This window comes from Anolis carolinensis, chromosome 1 (assembly GCF_035594765.1).
Source record: "Anolis carolinensis isolate JA03-04 chromosome 1, rAnoCar3.1.pri, whole genome shotgun sequence".
Taxonomy (NCBI): Eukaryota; Metazoa; Chordata; class Lepidosauria; order Squamata; family Dactyloidae; genus Anolis; species Anolis carolinensis.
In genome coordinates this window covers 331,265,087-331,284,875 of record NC_085841.1, presented here as the reverse complement: position 1 = coordinate 331,284,875, position 19,789 = coordinate 331,265,087, and positions in this window count along the sequence as shown.

Here is a 19,789-nt window from a genome sequence, read left to right as displayed (position 1 = left end):
ACACAAGATTCTCCATCCAACTGCCACTGACCTGGCCTATGCCTGATATATAGACATTATATATAATATAATATATAAACATTTCTTGGGGCTCCATGAAAAACTTTTGCTACAAAAAGTGCTCTACAGCTGAAAAGGTTTGAGAACCTCTAGTCTACACTGAACTGTATTATAAGGCAGGGTAGATCCAGTCTCCGTTTGAGAGAAAGGCAGAATATAAATTCAATAAATAGATAAATTCCACAAACTCTTTGAGGGAAAGTCATCCGTCCATGCTTTAAATTATAAGGGCAGGGAAATAAGAAACCTTATTGTGACAATATGTTTTTCTGGCCATTTAACAACCACCTCCTCTTGTTTCTGTTATGAATTTATTTAGATTCAGTTTCCACATACTTTCTTTTGGTATGCCTTTGTCACATCAACAGTTATTTGGACAGTGTTCCATCTGAAATTGGATACACTGATTTGATGTCACAGGAAATTGCTGGCTGAGGTCATGGACTGGTAGAGGAATGTTAATAACAGGGAACGTGGAATAGCGCTGAGCAGATATATACATATTTTTATCTTGGATGGGTAACGGGGTCTCCAGTTCACTGTACTCCAGTCATTAAAGTAGGTGTGGGAAACTTAGCTGAGAGAGGAGGCCCATTTTCCCAGACGAGGTTAGCTGGTCGTGTTTGCTTTGGGCTGGCAAATGTTACAATACTGTCTTCCTCAGCAGAACTGGAAATTAGTTTATCTTGCCCAAGCAAGCTGGAAATATCATCTACAAGACGACTTCTGTCCTTGTAAGTCCTGCAGGCATATATACACCTTGATATATTAGGTTCCTTTCCTCCATTATCCTGTAAAATCTTTGGTTTAATTTTTTTTTAACTTTTGAAGCAATAAACTCACAATTTTGTACAAGCACTGTCCTCTCCTTTCAATATAACCCACTCATGCTTTAACTGCATAGTGTTCCATTTTTTATCTAGGATACTAATTTTTTTTTTAAAAAGTCTATCATCCTCCAAACAGATTCAGAGTCCATCCACACAGGGCCTATAATGCGGGACGTCTCCAGTAAAACTGAATTAATTTGGGACAAAGCAGGAAAACCCTGCTTTGTCCTGAATTAATTTGATACCTGGTAAGATCCAGTGTGGATTGGGTCTGGGGACCAAGTCATGTGATTTTCAGGCCCAATCCACTCAGCTTTCTCAGGTTTTTCGGGCTGAATGGGTCCGTAAGTGACTGCGAAGACATATAGATCTACGTGGTCTTTCGCAATGAGAGCATAGATTTCCAGATGGAAGATGGTATGACAAGGATTTGCCTGACACACCTTTCTTTTGGCATGCTGCTCCCTTTTGCCCTGTATTAGTTCCTCTCCAAAATCCATAGCACCATTGGTAACACCTGGCCTCCAGTTTGAACGCTCAAGGGCCAGGGCTTTCCAGTTCTTGGTGTTTATGTGTCATATTTTCTAATGTTAGCTTTAAGTCCATCTTTAAATCTCTTTTGTTGTCCACCAACATTCTGTTTTCCATTCTTAAGCTGAGAATAAAGCAACTGCTTCGGGAGACAGTGACCAGACATCCTGACAACATGGCCAATCCAGTGAAGTTGATGGGAGAGAACTATCACTTTAATGCTGGTGAGCTTTACTTCTTCCACAATGTACACTACAATGTAGACCACAATAGAGAATTGTGGCCAACTTTTCCCCACTTTGGAGATATATCACTGGCATCCTGTTACTGACTTATGCATGTGTGCATTCTCCTACAGAAACAATTTGATGTTTTTGTGTCATGCAGGACAGCCACACACAATTGAAGTTTGTGGAAGAAGTATTGTGCATGGGATGCCATTTCGCTAGCAGATGTGTGTTGAATATTGTAGTTGGGCATTTCACATTTGTTTGCACATTCATTTGTGCAGTGTTGCTATTCAGTTAAGAACTGTCACCACATCTTAAGTGTCAAGTAAAACACTGTCTCCTTGAGTTAGGTTCTCAGGGTCCATCCAGACAGGGACCATAACTCAAGAGGAACCTTGTTTTGTCACGAATTAATTTGATATTCCATTAGACCCGAGTTTTCCTGAAATATGGGCCCTGTGGGGACTACCGAGGGGTCTGTCTGCACAGCCCAATTCGCTTCTTCGGACCCAGTGGGCATGGAGAAGCAAAGAGGGAACCCACCACATCCCCAAATCCACTCTTAAAACCTTTAAAAGAAAAGTAAAACTTACCCATTCGCCATTATGCCTTTCGACATGCTTTTTGGAACGTACCAGTGTAGAGCTGGGGGGAATCACTCCTGCCCCCCGTCTCTTATTGCTACATTGCTGCATTTCAGAAAGTGTGCTGCGAAGCCTAATGGCGGCCGGGTAAGTCACGTGCTTTAGGGGTTGGTGTGTGGACTTAAATGTGCACCTAAGCGGGTTTTTTAAACCTGTTTCGGTGTACGTTTAAGTGCTGTCTGGAAGCAGCCTCAGCCAGGGAGGGTGAAAGAAAGAAAGAGAGAGAATGAGAGAGAATGTGTACATTTGATACCTGGACAGAATGTACCCTGAATTGTTATGTGACTCATTAAAAATACATGTTAAGGGGAGAAGAACTCTACAAAAAAGGAGAGTGGTTCATTACTTTTATGAGTTGGATAAAAACTAGGATTTTCTTCTTTTACTTTTTTTTAACAACAGAAAATGTTCTCCCTCTTTTTTTAAGTAACAAAAAGCTTCAGCCTATACTTGGCAAATCTCAGAAGCCCAGAGACTTTACTGAGGCAGCACTAACACGACTTAACATTGTTCCCAGAGGCATTTAGAAATGGGAGGTGAGGGAAATGGCTGTCTCAGCTCCCATTGGATGACCTCAAAGGGGGTAACTGTAATTTCCTTCTAGGGATGCCCAAGGGGATTAGATATGATGGGGAAACAGAAAGAAAGAAAAAGAAAGAAAGTCCACCTCCAAAAAAAATCCAGTTATCTGAAGATATTTCCTTACTGAAACTCATAGAAAGTTCCAATTGCCAAGTACCTTCTGTTGATGGAGTCTGTCTTCAAATTGTTTCTGATTTAAGTGAACCTATTATGAGGCTTTCTGGTTCTGACTAAAGTGAGCCCATTATGGGGCTTTCTTGGAAGGACTGATTCAGAGGAGGCATTCATTGTCCTCCTCTGAGGCCTCATCTACTGCATGATATAGTATGTGTAAACTCATATAGTGCAGTTTAACTGCATTGAACTGCATTATATGACACTGTAGATGGGGATTAAGGGAATGTAACTTCTCCAAGGTCACCCAGTGGGTTTCCATGGCCAAGCAGGGATTTGATTGTATTGTCGAAGGCTTTCATGGCTGGAATTGCTGGGTTGCTGTGAGTCTTTCAGGCTGTATGGCCATGTTCCAGAAGTTTTTGCTCCTAACATTTTGCCCACATTTGTGGCAGGCATCCTCAGTGGTACCCTCAGAGATACCTCACAACCCCTGAGGATGCCTGCCACAGATGTGGGCGAAACGTCAGGAGGGAAAGCTTCTGGAACATGGCCATACAGCCCAAGAGGCTCACAGCAACCCAGGGATTAGATTGCTGGTCTTCCAGATATCTAAGGCTCCTTCCACACAGCTGTATAAAATCCACATTGAACTGGATTATATGGCAGTGTGAATTTAGATAAATTTAGTTCAAAGCAGATATTGTGGATTGTCTGCCTTGATATTCTGGGTTATATGGCTGTGTAGAAGGGCCCTTAATCTACACTCAAATCCCTATACCATGCTCTCTCATGACAGGGCATTAGTATATTCAGTATAATCCTCCCTCCATCCCCATTTTACTTTTACATTATAGGCTCTTCCTCTGAGGTTTCATCACAACTTGGAAAATTTGACTTTCTTTACTACTAACATTCATGCTGGCTAGGGGATTTATGAGTTGTGAAGCTTTAAGGAATATTTCTCCCCAAGCTTCCGTTCATTATCTAATGCAGCATTTTTGCTTTCCGGTTTTTTGTAGATTACACTTAGTTCCACTGTCATTGTTAGGTAGAATAGGGAATAAAATGAAACTGAATTATGATCCTTGTACCTAGAGGTGGTACAATGGGAACTAAGGCACAAACTCCATCTCCCCAAGATAAATAAACTCTTCTGGGTTATACTGGTTTTTTTTAGGTGGTGGTGGTGGTGGTAAGTGGGACATGGAGTGGGGCAATGTTGTCTCATGTCCTCTTTACAATGCAAATCACAAACGGGTTCATCTCATGCTAAATGAGAAAATGCAAAACAATTTCTCTTTACTGTGATACATTTTATCTCAATCTGAAGACTGAGTTTTGTGTATTATTCCATTCTTTGAATAAAGTACTTGCAACTACGTGAGTAATCAACTTGTCCTTTTGGTCCTGCTGTGGATAAGTACTTAGCTTCTCCAAAGGACAAAGAAATTAGATACATTTTATGCACAAAACACAATTTTTAAAATAGTGCTTGGTGTCTTACTTACACAAAAAAAGGGTTTGAGACTCCTGAAAGGTTGTCCCATCATATGGAGGCAACCTGTCTCATCAATCACTTTACAAGGAGGGCCTTACTTGGTCCAAGCATTTCTTCACAGCTGTCATGATATTTCTGTTTAAGAAGCTTATCTGCCCCCTGCTTCACATTTGTCTGCTTTCCTTTTCACTTGACTCTCCTTTCAGTTGAAGAAAATTAAAGTAGAGCACATGGCATCTCCATAACTATTGTTCCCTAAATCCCAGGGTGGATCTGTGATGGCAGAGAAGTATTTCCATCAACACAGACCTACATGGATCTTTAAGTTTTTCCATATCTAATTTAGATTGTTAGAGCCTTGGGGCATAAGACTCATCTTCTTACATGTCTTTACAAAACCATGCACATCAATTGCTACATAAATAAATCAACAGCCTAATTAATAATAAAATTAATCATCCCAGTTCCTAATCTCTTTGTTTGTGTTCTTTGATTTCCCTGAAGGGCACAGTGTTTGGAATCAAGTTTGTGTACAATAATGTTTTTTATAGACCAACTTCACTTCATCAATTTAGCTACTTACTCTTCTTATAAAATGGGCCTACCAAAATTATTTGGAGGGGAGAGGGTTTGTGTCTCCTCTGGAGTTAAAAAAATTGTGTCTTTTGACAACAATGGCCATACTGTAACACTGTGTGTTTGTGTGCCTTCATATCATTTCTAACTTATGGCTACCCTAAGGCAAACCTATCACAGGGGTTTCTTGGCAAGGTTTGCTCAGAGTGGAGTTTGCCTTTGCCTTCTTCTGAGGCTGGGAAAATATGGCCAGAGTTACCCAGTGGGTTTTCATGGCTGTGCGGGGATTTGAAATCCCGTCTCCAGAGTTGTAGGTCAATGCTCAAACCACTAACCCATGCTGGCTCTACTTTAACACTACCTTGACAAAAAAAGGAAAAAAACACAAAGTGACCAAAATTTCCCAGGAATATTTCCATTTCCCTTTTCTGATAAAACCCTTTTATTGAATGTCTTCACTGGAATTTGCTCTTCTAGCTCATCTGTAGTAGGGCTGCAAAAATGTTTCTTTTTTGCTTGAAATATACATTTCCTGAAAGGGAATCTGTCATGGATGTTATGCAGGTAGTTGTGGAAGGAGCTGAAGCCAGTGGTGGGTAAGGCCAGAGACCAACAGAGGAAGGCCATTCTGTTTCTCGCTTTCTTTCTGTGATGTCATCTCCACTATTGAAATAATGCAATTTGATACCACTTCAACTGCTATGGCTCAATTCTATGTAATCATGGGAGTAGTAGTTTGGTGAGGCACGAGCACTCTTTGGCAGAGAAGGCTAACACTTGTAAAATTACACTTCCAAAAATTTTGTAGCACTGAACCAAGTGGTGTCAAACTGCATTAATTCTACAGTACAGATGCACCCTTACTTTCTTCTCTTCCTTGTTCCCTCTTCCTCATTTTTTTCTCAAATGTCCCAGACCTTCTTTCCCTTTCTTCCTCCCCAACCTACTAGCTATTGGAGGATGATCAGGCCACTCTTGCCAGAATTTAGAGCTTTCAATGGGTTTTTGAAGTACACCAAGGACTAGAAGTTACTGTGCCTGATCTGTGGAATCTCAAGAATCCCTCTTGTTCCCAGCATTGCCTCACAGCTCTTGTTTAAATGCATTTCCCAAATGTGTAACAGGAAATGTTTCCCTTTGTGATAGGCTTTCTCAATGCTTCAGCAGATGTTATCAAATAAACAGCCAATGTTCTGTTGTGGCTTTCATTGTGTCAAGGACTGCGCAAGCAAATGCAAACACAAACTATGAAATGGTTTGAGCACTGTGTTTTGAAACTGTTTTTGTAACAGAACTATTTTGTAATTTTGTAATGTCAACAATCAAGGACTTCTGGGTTGTTAGAAGACTTTGTCCTACTTCACAACAGCATCTAATTTGAGCCTTCAATCCTTTTTGTTCCCCATCTCCCTTTCTTTAATTTCTCCTACAGTCCTTGGCTGCAACTTTGAGCTGTCAAAGATCAGTAAATCAAGGACTCTGCTGTTTTTAAAATCTCTCCTTGCTTGCCTTAGTCAGGCAGCAGAGTACCTTCTTGGAGGCTCTCGAAGCTTTTGTTCTTTGCTGAAGGTCAATGAAGGCAACGAGACTGTGACAAACTCATCTACATTTGGATACCATTGATTCCTGCTCCCACAGAGCCTGGTAAATTGGCATCATGATGGGTAGCATTAATAAACATGCAGCCCTGTGCATAGGAAATCTAGGATCATACAAATAGGTAACATGTAACTAGCTGAGTTATGTGCAAATAATATGCCTTCAAGTTGCTTGCTGACATATGACAACAACATACATTTCAAAGGGCTTTCTTAGGCAAGGAATATGGAGAAGTGATTTGCCAATTCCTTCTTCTGTAAAAAAAAAAAACTTATAACATCTGGTGTTCATTGGTGGTCTCCCATCTAAGCACTAATCTGGCCTAACCTTCCTTATCTTTCAATATCAGATGGGATCTATTTTAATGTGTATAATTGTTTTCCCATGTTTCTTACCCCCTTAACTTTCTGTAGCATTGGTGCTTCAATTTCCAGCAGGCCTACCATACTTTTATTGTTTCTTGAATTCAGATGAATGAGAAAGGGTTCAGAAACCTTCCAAGAATAAGGACAATCCCTACTGTATCAAGAGGTTGATTCTGTTTCATGGCAGTCTATTTTTAAGGGTGTGGCTTGTAAAGAATGGGCTCTGCCTTAAAGAAAATTGGTGACAGGTCTACAACTCCCTAGTCAAAGAAAACAACATTACTTTTCTTAGAAGTAAGAAAAAGGACAACATGAGAACAACCAAATAACTAGGGAAATTAGTTTCAATATTGCCAGTGTGTCAATCACTACTGGCATTGCTCTTGGCCATGCAACATACAGATCACCACAGTACAACAGCAGGAATCATTCATTATTCACTGGCTTCAGTGACTTCGATCAGAGTCAAGTATGTGACAATGTTGCTTCAAGTTTAATAGAGATTAATAGTTTTGCTTCTGTCTCCAAAATTCTAGGAGTCAAATCTGCTGACAGAGATGTTATAATCTTGCAAGACCAATACAACTGTAGGACTGTGGCTTGGGAAACTGGATTCTGTTTCATTTCATTCTCCTTGGCCAGGGCATTAGGCAAGCTGGCATTTTGGCAACTTGGTCACAATCTTCCTCACTGTGGTGGGATGCCTTATATTTTTATTTCAATATTCGCTATAATTTTAAAATTTTCATTTATGTACATAAATTGGAACATACACATTTGTATCCTTTTTTATCATTTGTTTCCTACTTTGGGGGCAATGTGAAAGCACTTACCCAGTAAGCTTAAGGCAGTAGATCTCAACCTGTGGGTCCCCAGATGTTTTTTCCTTCAACTCCTAGAAGTCATATCAGCTGGTAAAGTGGGTGGGATTTCTGGGAGTTGTAGGCCAAAACACCTGGGGACCCACAGGTTGAGAACCACTGCTTTAGGGGAATCTGAAGAGCTGAGATCCGGATAACTTTCTATAACAACTTTTCTGACTTTGGCTCCTTAGCAACTAGCTGCCACACCATCATCAACCTTTATTGTTTTTTACCTTTGTCTAATCACTGGTCTATTCTTCCACCATGCTAACTGTCTTTGGGTGACATTTTTGGCCCATTTTTGGATTATTCTTGCCCTTCCATAAGCAAGAAGTATGCAGACCTCATGGAAGTGAAGAGAACACTTAGAAATCAGCAAGAGGTTGCTGCTTGTTTGATTTCAGATTCAGAATTCAGTTCATGGTTCTTTCAACTACTGATTCAAACATTCCTCCCTTCCATCAGCCTAATTTTCATAGCCTGAAAAAAGGTTATTTTTTGAAAATGTTTCTATGAATCTCTTGCCATGCTGCCTGTAGGATTCTGGGGGTTTGAATTTAAAAAACCCCAAATAATGGAGAGGGCACGGACACAAATGAAAGCAATAAGGAACAGATCCTTTCTTCAAATGACTATACACGATCCTTGTCCCTGGTGACTTGTTTCCTGACCTCACTCCAACTTTATGCAGTTTTCCTCTTTGTCTCATTCATCAGCTGGCTTCTCTGTATCTGTTCTGAATGAACAGTCATCCTGCTGCAAGTCTTTCTGGTGTGAATAAGATGCCAAAGATGCATAGCATAACAGGGGCTACTCAGATCAGGACAGCTGGCCCTTAGTCAGCATTTACTGTGCAGCCATGCATTGCATATACCTCTGGCAAGAGAGTCCTTTTGCACTATAGAAGAATGCTAACAGGCAACATGAATACAGGACTGACCATTTTCATTTAGCTAAAAGGAAAAAGAGAGGCGTGGGCGAGACTGAAAGCAGGGAAAAAATTACCAAATGGAAACATTTTAAAGGTATCCTGTTTTCAGAAAGATGTTGGAAACTTCGCTGTGAGGAACCTGCCCTAATTGCTTGGAGCAGATAACGTACACATGCACTGCACCTCGCACGTGCAATTAAAATAACGACATGCTTATTTCTGACAATTAAATTCTTGCCCAAATAAAAATGCCTAACGTTGCTTCATAAAGATGCTCAAGGTTAGCATTCTGGCACGCACAAAAAGGAAATGAATTTGAGGGATGGGGAAGCAGACACAAAGGGCATGAAAAATGTGGTTGAGAGGCTAGAAGAGTGTGAGCCATTTTGGACTTTGTAGGACAAACTGCAATCTTTCTGTGAAAAAGAAGATACTTATTCACATCGAAAATGTCATGTGTGGCACTGGAATATCCAAACAAACTTCCAAAGACAACATTATGATTTTTTTTAACTTTTTATTTATAATTTTAGTGATACAATAAAAAGGAGAGGGTTGTATGTAACCCCATGACATAGAAGTAAGTGAAGAAGAAAAAAAGGAAAAGAAAAGACAACAACAACAGCAACAACAACAACAACAAAAAGAAAGAAAAAAAAACCCCACATGAATCTCCCCGACTCTCCCTTCTCTCTATGATTCCTTCCAGTTCCCCTGCTCTGCGGTTTAATTCTTGTTATTTCCAGTTCTTTCCCGCAACAATTTTCTTGGAACCCAAGAGTGTCTATTCTTTGACAATAATTCCATTTATGTTTCCAAATTTCTTTTTTCCTTTAGGTATTTGCTTAATTTATTCCAGTTCGTTTTTGTCCCTGGTTTTTTTTTTTTTTTAGATTATCTGCGTTAATGTGTCCATATTTTGTATGTCCATCAATTTTAGTGTCCATTGTTCTAGTGACGGTATCTCCGCTGTTTTCCAAAGTTTTGCAATTGTTATTCTGGCTGCACTTATCATGTATATGAACAGTTTTTCATCATTTGAGTCCTTGAAGAAGTCCGTTAACCCTAATAAACAATATTCTGGTTTTAATACAAGTTTTGTTTGCAGTATGATCTCCATTTCCTTCTGTATTGTTTCCCAAAACCTTTTAACCTTCTTGCACCCCCACCACATATGAAAAAAATCTCCCTTCTCTTTCCTACATTTCCAACATTCTTCCCCGTTCTTACTCTTGTGAAATTTTGCCAGTTTTACCGGTGTGATATACCACCTGAAAAAGATCTTGTACCAACTTTCCTTTAACATTATTGAGTATGTATATTTTAGTTTCTTTAGCCAACATATTTCCCATTCCTCCAGCATTATGGTATGTCCAACCTCCCTTGCCCATGTGGTCATGTTTTCTTTTATGTAAGTTTCTTCTTACAGCAACTGTTTGTACAACAACTTGATTACTTTCGTTTCTAGCTTTAACACTTTTCCCCATACTGTGTCATTTCTCTCAAACCCTGTTTGGCTGTCTGTTTTAAAGCCTTCCCTGATCTGCCAATAGTTTAGCCAAGTTATAGATGGTTGTATTTGTTTTATTTCTTCATATCATTTTAACCTTATTTCCTGATTGTCTATTTTTATCATTTGTTTATATGTCAGCCATCTTTCCCTAGGGATCTCTCTCATGTGTTCTGACTCTAGAGGGGAGAGCCATAAAGGAGTTTTTCTGTAAAATCTAATTTTATATTTTTTCCCATGTTATTAATAATGCTTTTCTCAAATAATGATGATTGAAATTCCTTTCTTTGTGCCCTTTTTTCCCATAAATATGCATGCCATCCTTTATTCAAATCCTGCCCTTCTAATGCCAATATCTTGGTCTTCTGCAGGATTGCCCACTCCTTTACCCATTCCAGTGCGGCAGCGTCATAGTATAACTGAAGGTCCGGAACTCCTAACCCGCCTCTCCGTATGTCATCTTTCATGTACTGAAACTTTATCCTCGCACGTTTTCTGCCCCAAATGAATTTGTTGATTTCTCTCTGCCATTTATTCAGTATCTTTTTGTTACTCAGAATGGGTAAATTTCTAAAAATAAAAAGCACTTCAGCTAGAACCTTCATTTTTATGACTGCGATTTTTCCTAATAGGGAAAGATATAAGGCTTCCCATCTTTCCATTTTCTTTTTTATTTTTCTCCACTTTTTATCGTAATTGTTTTTTTGCAATTGGGCATTACTTGCTGTTAATTCAATTCCTAGGTACTTAACTTTTTTAACTATCTCTATCCCTGTTTTATATTGGAACTCTTCTTTCTGTTGCTGTGAGATATTCTTTGTCAAAATTTTGGTTTTACCTCTATTTATCTTTATTCCAGCTATTTCCCCGAACTTCTCGATTACCTCCAACCACAGCTTGATCTGATCTGCTGGCTCTTCTATAATACACACGATATCGTCTGCATATGCGCGTGTCTTGTAGATGTTATTTTTGGTTCTCAACCCTTTCAGCTCTTGATTTTTCCTTATTGCATCCAATAAAATTTCTGATGTTAGAATAAACAGTAAAGGTAATAGGGGGCACCTCTGTCTTGTCCCTTTCTTTATTTCTATTGTGTCCGACAATTGACCATTTATTATTATTCTGGCTCTTTGTTGTAGGTAAATATTTCTTATTGCGTTTTTGAAGTAGTATCTTATGTCCATTTCAGAGAGTACAACATGCAAAACCAGTTTACACTGTCAAATGCCTTCTCAGCATCTAAGAATAAGAAGGCAATTTCCTTTTGTCTATTTTTTTCGTAGTACTCAATTGCGTTCAGTAGGATTCTTATGTTTTCTTTTTGTTGTCTTCCAGGCAGGAATCCGCATTGATCCTCGTGTATTCTTTCGGCCAATACATTCTTTAATCTTTCTGCAAGAATGCTAGTAAATATTTTATAATCTACATTTAACAATGAGATTGGTCTGTAGTTTACAACTTTGGAGTTATCTGTGTTTTTTTTTGGTATTAATACTATATTGGTGTTCTCCCATGTTTGTGGCACCCTTGCGCCCTCTAGAATTCCGTTCATTACCTTTTGTAGAGGTATCCTAAAATATCCTGAAAAGTTTTGTAATATATAGTTGTTAAACCGTCCGGTCCTGGAGCTTTATTGCTGGGTAGTCTTTTTATTGCTCTCTCTATTTCTTCTCCATCTATTTTTTTATTTAGTCGCTCTCGCTGACTTTCTGTTAATTTTTTTATGATCTTGATAACAACTGCACAATACCGTTCCTAATGAGGTTTTAATCCTGTACTCCAGAGTTTTCCAAACTGTTTGTCATGACATGTTAGTGTGTCAGCTGCAGTGTATAGGTGTGTTCTGTGAACGTAATGATAAACTGCTGATTCTATGTGAAATAAGCAATAAACCATATATATTTAAAAATATAAATCAAATGTTTTCTTGACATCTGCTGTGTCCCCATAGATTTCATTATATATGTGTGTTGATGCCTCTTATAAGAGGTTGATTTAACCTTCATTTGCTAGCAAAACTGAATTACTGTGTCACAAAATGATGCATGTCTATCAACATGAGAAGTTTGGAAAGCTCTGCTATACTCAGTAACTTTTTATCGAACTCAGTGGGACTACTAGTAGATGTTCTACTGATGCGCCTCAAGTGGCTTGGATGGAAATATAATAATTCAGACACCTTCTGGATTATGGATTTTAACTGGGATGATTAAAATAGTGGTAAAACTGAAAGAAATAACTTGCAATATGCTTCAGTTTGGCAAAATTATAGTATTTATTATTGTACAGATTTTGACTTTGCATATTTTCTAGGCTGCTGGGTTATCATAGAGACTAAAAAATTAACACTAAATTACAAAAAATCAATTGAGAGACTACATTTTTTTAAAAACTATGATTGGTTGAAACAACCATCTGGTAACATGATCTAGGCGACCATTTTTACTTGGCTCAAGTAGAGCAAACAATTTCCTTAAACATCTCTTCAAAGCAGAGTTGCATAGCTGTGGAAGCTCTGGGCAGTAACTGTCCCATTTCTACCACCCTCGAGGCCCCCATGGACCATCATTCCATTTTCCAATGCACATAGATACATTTGGAAGGCCATAATGAAAGTGTTGTGTGGGTTAAAAATGAAATGCATGCAAGGGAATGAACCTCATTTTAACAAAAATCCCTCATATGGAAGCTTATGGAGAGCAAATCCCCAGGGTTTTTCATGAAACAAATATATTTCTCAAGAGGTCTCGAGGGTCTTTATTTGGTGGTATCAGGAATGATCTTCACAGGTTGCATGTGGCTATTTCCCCCCAGCTTTTAATGGTCAATGGTAAGCTTGCAAAATAACCTGTCTGTGGACAAGGAGCAGAAGTTGATAACTGGATTTAAAATCGATGTTACCTATATCTGCCTTCTTAGTGGCACAGCACTTTTGATGATGATTTAGGAAACTGTCAACAATGGAGGATTCAGCAAAAACAGACACACAAAGAGAAGATACCGATGTTCTTGTGCATCGTCTCTATTACCATTTCTTCTTCCCAGCTTGCCTCATGGATTTTATAGAATGACAACCAACAATAGAATAAGGTTTTTTATGGGGGGGGGGGGGGGAGAGAGAGAGAGAGAGAGAGAGAGAATTGACATTTGCCAGGACGTAAATGCTTAGAACAAAGCGGTTTGTTGAGAGTCACACAGGATTTCATTACACAGAGAAGCGTCTCTGGTGGGAAATCAGAACTGTTATCATGAAAGTTCAGTAGTTTGCTGCAGCACTCCTTATCTCAAAAAGCTTCATATCACAAGACAAGTAGAAAAACAGTTTGTTTGCATGGGCCAATTTCAGTGAAACGTGTGCTTCATGGAAGAATGGAGAGAGCCTACAAGAGAAATGAGGTGACAAACTATCCCAGGACGCACAATTCCGGATGTTGAAGGGATGCTATATGCTCAATTTGCTTCCTGAATCTGCACTCTTTAGAGGTGTCAGGCTGCGATCCCTATAATGTTATAGCCAGCTAAGAGAGTTGGATACATCTGGAGAACATTGAGTTCAGGAAAGCATACCCTCTGTCCTAATTTGGCAAGGACAGTAATTAATCTTCTGCCAACCCACTTTTTCAGCTGCCTTTAAAATATCTTCATGTGTCTCTCCTCTTCTCACTCCTCACCTTTGTCCTCAGCTGACTTAAGCTGCAGAAAACTAAGCTCAAAGTGCAAAAGTAGTTTTCACCTCACAAACTCAACAGGGGCAGAATAGAGAGGAAGGAGCAGAACTGTCCTTCCTGTGGGACCATGTAAAAGCAAACTGTTGCAAACTGTCCTTGCTTATGTGTTCTTCCTCATTATGTGTTCTGCCATCTTGACTGTACTCTAATATTGCTTGGCCACATATGTTCTGATTTTAAACCATTAAGTGTTGGAGAATATGGGAATATTGGATTTGATTTTGCCAAAAAGAGACCATTTTGCTTGCTAGTCATGATCTTGTTACCTACAAATCAGTCTAACTGCAATATCAATTTGTAGGTATTCTTTTACTAAAAACGCATTTCATCAGGATCAGCCAGAAAGCGGCTGAGTTTCTCTGTCTGTACTACCAAAAAGGTCTTAAAGAAGAACCATAGCTTTCCAGGTATCTAGCCCCTCCACAAACACACATACAATACGTGTCATCTCAAATCAAGTAAAACAAGAATAGCCTCAATCAGTGCTGTTACGTTTGCTGGCTGCAGCATTCCTTTAAAACCCAAGATGATCTACAAAGCAAAGCATTAACATTCTGAACATCTACAGACCACAAAAATCCTCCCCTGCTGCCGCCAGCATGTTTTTTGGGCTGATTTCTCCTTCCAGAACCACATGATAAAAATGATGAGGTCCTTGATAAATGTAAGTCTTTCATGGCAATTAAAAGATGTAGCATATGATGACTAATCTTGGTTAATTTTAATTAGCCTAATGCAGATCCAGCACCTCTGTGTTTTATCAGTCCACAATGTAACTGTGTAAGGATCACAAACAGTAGCTGTTCCATCTAAGCTTCTAATTTTTTTGGGTCTGATTTACCTTCCTGCCCTCTTCCCACTTCCCAAGATGACAGCAAAGTAGGGTCTTTTCATTATTTCGTTCCCAGCATGCTTTTCTGCCCTTAAGCAAGTTCATATATATCATTGCCACAATTCAAAGTCCAAGATATAGCCCAGTGTTTCAGTGCAATAGTTGTGATGAACAACTGTTTAACTTTATTTATCTATCACCACACAACACCTCCTAACAAAGGATCCCCCCAGGCAGGAAGCAGCCAGGCTTTGAAGCTGCAAGTCTATACAGTGCTAATCAAGGTGGCCAATTGCAACATTCACCCTTGCCTCCAACAGACAAGAGTTCTTTCTCCCACCCTGGACATTCCACAGATATATAAACCCCACTTGCCTAGTTTACAGACCTTACAACCTCTGTTGATGCCTGGCATAGATGTGGGCGAAACGTCAGGAGAGAATGCTTCTGGAACATGACCACAAAACCCGGAAAACTCACATCAACCCAGTGATTCCTGCCATGACAGTCTTCGACAACACATTATCAGCAGAAATATCCAGCTTTGGATGGCTCAGTACTCTTTCCCTCTGTCACTCCCCTGCCCCTCTCTCACTGGGCCCTTCTGTGCTCATGCAATCCTCTGTCCTTTCTCTCTTGTTACACATCCTGATGCCCTCTCCCAGTTTTAAAATTTATTTATCAGTCTTTGTCGTATACAGATCAGGGATCCTTCATGGCTTTCTTCTGCTCTGTCTCCGTTCTCTGCTTACCAGGTGGGGGTACCTTACTATTGTCTGATGAGGTTGGAGGCCCTGCAGAGGAAAGCAAGAGCAGCAACCAGAATGATGAATTCCCTCTGATTCCCATGGAGCTGGAAATATGAATATATTCCAACCTGCCTGTTGCTGCCTGTATGATAAATATGAATTTAAAGATAGTACGGGCAGCCCCTAAATTATGAACAAGATAGCTTCTATAGATTTGTTCTTAAATTGAATTTATATGTAAGTTGGAACACATACATTTTTAAGAGTAACTCCAGTCAAATACATACATTTTAAAGCTTTGGATATCATAGGGAAGGGTTAACACCCTGTGGTGTTTGTTTTGCTGTCTGTGCCCCTGTTCCGAAGATTTCACCTCACTTTTTGTTCCTGTGATGTGGATTTTCAAAAATGTGGCTTGTTGTGGAAACAAGAATTAGTGATAAAGCTTCAGTGGAGGCACCTTTTCTGCACAATACGGTAACTCTCCTTTTCTGCACAATACGGTAACTCTTTAAGGAGTAAATTTTCCTTCCTAGGGGTAGATTTCTCCCACTTCCTGTTGTCTCACCCCCTTCTTAACTATGTTGTTTGTAAGTCAGATGTTTATAACTGGGGAACTGCCTGTACTACAGACTATAGACAGATTTAAGTTAATGAAATGCAATTCTAGTCAGACCTCCACATTAGCAGGTTTACCTTTCTTGTATTTTTTATTTGCAGATTTGATTATTCATGGATTAATCATGGATTAATTCCCATCTAGGAATCTCTAGTTCCTCCAGGGCAATACTATGGAGAACTTCTAATGAATATAGAGTTACCCTAGAGGACCTAGACATTCCTGAAGAGATATTTTCTCGGGTTAAAAAAAAATGTTTTGTCCACTTTCAAAGGATTGTTACCACTAACTTCTGTGAAAATGGAGGGCTTACTATAAGTAAAGGTAAAGGTTTTTTTCTGACATTAAGTCTAGTTGTGTCCGACTCTGGGAGTTGGTGCTCATCTCCATTTCTAAGCCAAAGAGCCGACATTGTCCGTAGACACCTCCCAAGGTCATGTGGCCGGCATGATTGCATGGAGTACCGTTACCTTCCTACCAGAGTGGTACCTATTGATCTACTCACATTTGCATGTTTTCGAACTGCTAGGTTGACAGAAGCTAGGGCTAACAGCAGTAGCTCACCCCACTCCCAGGATTCGAACCACCGCCTTTCAGTCAGCAAGTTCAGCAGCTCAGCGGTTTAACCCACTGTGCCACCCGGGGGCTCCATAGGGCTTACTATATATCATTTCAAAAACTAAGTGAATGGAATCTGCATACTTCTAGAGTCCCCTTAACATAAATCCAGATGTCTAAGCTTCATAACCTTGGAGCTATGACAGAGAAACACATCCTTACAAACACACATATACACTGCCATTTATTGTACTGCCGATAAATTACTTCTACCATTCATAAATGTATGCAATCTAGAATACACACGACTCAGCAAATGTCTTTGAAAGACTGATCCAAAGTCTAAAACAGCCATCTTTTTGTGATTCGCCCCTCAAACTTTATTATAAGTAATCACATTTTGCTTCACCATGCTCCACAAATTTCTTAAATATTAAAAAGAGCCATTGAAAGATTCATGTAATTGTAATGGAACCTGCTCTTTCCAAAGTCTGTCTCTTGAATGTACAGCTTCCGAACAACAAACCTTGCCACCAATAAGCCCTCCAAGTATCAAAAGCACAGTTATTTCCCACAGAAAAATTAGAACAAGGTTAGATCATTAGGGTTTTTTTGTTTATTGTATTTCATCTTTCCGCCTCCTAACTTTTGTGAATGTGTGTGCATGAAAATAGTTTCAATACTGGCCAAGAGGCTCCCAGTTGGAGCCACAGTGCCACCCAACGGTCATTGCTTGCTATACAGTATGTTATTCTTAGCAATCCAACCCAAGTACAGTGAAATTAGCCAGTATGATTTGGGAGTATGTTTGCCAGTATGATTTGTAGTCTGATGCCACTGTGCTGCATGATGGGAACTGTGGAGGATCAAAAGAGTTCTGAGACATAAATATAGGAGCTTTATTTGGAGTTGCCCAACTGAGGAGTTTGAAAAAGCAAGAACCAATAGATATGCACAGAACAATCCGAGTACCTTTATCACAAAATAATCCTATGTACCATTTTCACAAGTAAGTCCCACTGCATTCTCTTACCTTAAAGTAGCTTCCAATCTGTTAGACTACAACTCCTATACTCTTCAACCAGCAAGGGCTTAGTATAATGGCTCCCATACTTACAATATCTGGAAAGCACCATGGTTCCTTATGCGACAATTGAATCTCTGGTCTGAAATCAGACCCATTGAATTTGATGGAATTTACATATAGGGTGTCTCAATAATGTATACAACATTCACATCTTTTCATTTTAGAAATTTTATTTGCATTTTCCACCTCAAAAATGTGTTAACCCTGAACAGAATTAAAATTTCCAATAGAAGTGGTGTTTCATGAAACTGCAAGAAAAACCTTTAAGTGAGACTTGAAACCCTGTGCTTTGACAATACAAGTGGTGCATTGCTGCACAGGGACAACAATTTGAACACTTTACATAAAATTGTAATTTAAGATAGAATGTTTAACTCTGATCAAACCATTATTATAATATGTAATATTTAATAGAAATGCATTTACTTATCCCATAATAACCATGGGCAGTATTAGCTGTTAAAGGTTGTGTGTGGGTGTGCCTATGTGTGGAATACCTTCTATTTCAGACTCAGTGTCACTTGGATGAAGTAATTATGATTGTTATTTGGATATAGGATCCTGATATATTAATTCATAGTAGTTAGGAGGGCAGCAAGATACAGTATTTCATTATAACAGGTTGAAATGCATATATTGAAATACACAAAGCGAAGATCAAAATACAGTAAATGCAGGACATGAGTTTAAAATTCACAGTTAAGAATTGGCTAGGTGGGCCTGCTGGAAGAGATAGATTTTCATTGTCTCTTAAATTCCAACAGCTGATTTACCTGCCAGAGCTCTTCTGACAGGTCGTTCCAAAGTCTTGGGGTGGCTGATGAAAAGTTGAGCTCAGTGTCCAGGGCAGACTGTATGATAGAAGGTGATCCTGTAAGTAACCTGGACCCAAACCATGTAGTGATTTAAAGATCAAAAGCAACACTTTGTACTTTGACTGGAAACTAATTGGCAACCAGTGGGCTGACTTTAATATGGATGTAATATGCTCAGTCCTGGATGTTCCTGTAAGCAATCTGGCTGCCATATTTTGAACTAATTGAAGTTTTCAAACTTGGTTCAGAGTTAGCCCAATGTAAAGCATATTGCAAAAGTCCAACCTTGAGGTTACCAGCACATGCACTACTGTCTTTAAGTCCTCCAGTTCCTGGAAGAGGTGCACCTGGTGTATCAGCCAAAGCTGGTAGTAAGCATTCCTGAACATTGCATCTACCTGGGCAGATATTTGGAGAGACAGATCCAGGAGCACTCCCAAGCTGCAGACACAGTCTTTCAGGGGAGTGCAACCCCATCCAGAACTGGTTGACACACTTCCACCCCTAGATTACGACCCTCCAGCGTCTCTGTCTTGTCTGGATTCAGTTTCAATTTGTTTATCTTCATCCAACTCATTGCCTCTTCCAGGTATTCATTCAGAGGAGACTTGCTATCCTTAGCTAAAGCTGTTTTGGAAGGCATGGAGAAATATATTTGCATGTCATCACCATACCGATAACACCCCGCCCCCAAGCCTCCAGATGATCTCTCCCAGTGGTTTCATGTAAATGTTAAAAAGCATTGGGGATGGAATGGCTCCTTGTGGGGTGTCACATAACTCCTTTTTTGAGGAGCAACTGTCCCCAAGCACCACCATCTGGAACCTGCCTGAAAGATATGACTGAAACCACTGCAACATAGTGCCTCTGATTCTCAACTCTCTAGGTGTTTCAGAAGGTGGTTACCCTGGTTGATGGTACTGAAAGCCATTCAGAGATCTAGAAGCACCAACAGGATCACCCACCCCTTGTTAGTATTAAGATAGGGATCATCCACCAAGATGACCATAGCAGCCTCCATATCCTGTTCTGAAGCTGGTTTGAAATGGTTCAAGGAAATTG